Genomic DNA, 1,687 nt, shown 5'->3' with positions numbered 1-1,687 from the left:
GGGGAATGCTGTTATGTGGGCCACTCATAATCCCCTCTTGCCTCCTTCTGTTGATGGGCTCATTTAACTGCTTACTGTATTTTAATGATTGTATATTTTAGTGTAGGCTTTACTTTTCTTTTTCCTTTTTTTTCTGTTGTATAATAATAATAATAATAATAATAATAATAATAATAATATAATAATAATAATAATAATAACAATAATAAATAATAAATAAATAAATAATTTGAATTACTTTTGTTACATAATTCTCTTGTGACAGAAGGAAAGTCGATACTGAGAGTGAACTATTAGGAACCAGACAAACCGGTTTGTCCTCGTTAGTGGGCAGGATCAACCAGTTCCGACACTACAAACTAAAAACATTTTAAGACCACACCCATCAATTAATAATAATAATAATAATTAATGACTTACTCAGCTAATGGAAAGTATCACTCAGAAACCTTATCAAAAACGATTAAATTGGTAGCTTTTGATTCCTGTTCTTCATTCTTTGTTTTTCCATTCCCATTCTTATCATAATACGCTATTACCAATCCGTTATTATAGTGGGGGTACAATAGGGCGGAGTCACTGATCACATGACCTTCAGCTGGAGGGAGTATACACTGTATAGGGTAGCTAGTGCCTGAATGGGTGTAGCTTGAGGTCATATCAATTCAACGGTTCAGCATAGTAGTAATGCATGTACAAATATTACTAGACTCCTCCCAGTCTTTGCCCACTCCTTTACCAATCCACATCCCTCTAGGCATAATAATGTAAGTTAAGGATTATAATTGGACATTATTAATGATTAATGTACATGTACAAGCTCATGTAGCTCAAGGAGAGAAAAAAATAAAAAGAAAAGAGAGGAAAGAGAAATTATTATGTTATACAGTACACTGTATATGTACATGTATATGGGTATTTTTTAGATTTTAGTCATTTCTTAAAATGGCTGTAACTTGAAAAATCTAAGTCGGTATCAGCTCAAACTTTCTACACAGCATAAGTACATCAATATGTGTCAGAATATGTAATAAAAAATGGGGGTGATTTCGGAGCCATTTTTTGGGAAAAACCATGGGCTATAGCCTTGGGTACTTTTCAGATTTTGGCTCATTTTTTTAGAATGGCCATAACTTGAAAAATTGGAGTTTGAATCAGCTCAAACTTTCTACACAGCATAAGTACATCAATATGTATCAGAATATGTAATAAAAATTGGGGATGATTTTTTAGTCATTTTTGGGGGAAAAGCACGGGCTTATAGCCTTGGGTATTTTTCAGATTTTGGTCATTTTCTTAAAATGGCTATAACTTAAAATATTTAAGTCAGAATCAGCTCAAACTTCCTAAACAGCATAAGTACATCAATATGTATCAGAATATGTAATAAAAATTGAGGATGAATTTTAAGCCAATTTTTGGAAAGAAGCATGGGCTATTATAGCCTTGGATATTTTTCAGATTTTGGCCTATTTCTTAAAATGGCTGTAACTTTAAAAGTTTAAGTTGGAATCATCTCAAACTTTCTACACACCATAAGGACGTCAATATGCATCAGAAAATGTAATAAAAATTGGAGATAATTTTTTGCACATTCTTTGGAAAAACCCATGGGCTATAGGAATGTGCATGGGGCATTAATTAGGATACACAATCCTCTCTTCAGTGAAAGTAAACAGCAGCAGCC

The 1,687-nt window shown here is 32.7% G+C and overlaps 1 long non-coding RNA gene across 1 annotated transcript; it reads right to left on the bottom strand.

The window, feature by feature from the left end:
• Positions 1 to 242: 242 nt before the first annotated feature.
• LOC109592353 (uncharacterized) lies at positions 243 to 1,680 on the bottom strand. The gene is made up of 3 exons (XR_002190309.1): positions 1,651 to 1,680; positions 421 to 753; positions 243 to 359 (listed from the first exon to the last, which is right to left on the bottom strand). It is a non-coding gene; the product is annotated as an uncharacterized LOC109592353 (long non-coding RNA).
• Positions 1,681 to 1,687: the final 7 nt, after the last annotated feature.

This window comes from Amphimedon queenslandica, unplaced genomic scaffold (genome assembly GCF_000090795.2).
Source record: "Amphimedon queenslandica unplaced genomic scaffold, v1.1 AMPQUscaffold_5490_Cont22542, whole genome shotgun sequence".
Classification (NCBI taxonomy): Eukaryota; Metazoa; Porifera; class Demospongiae; order Haplosclerida; family Niphatidae; genus Amphimedon; species Amphimedon queenslandica.
Note: the sequence above shows the minus strand (reverse complement) of the source record. Positions and strands in the feature narration are given on the sequence as shown.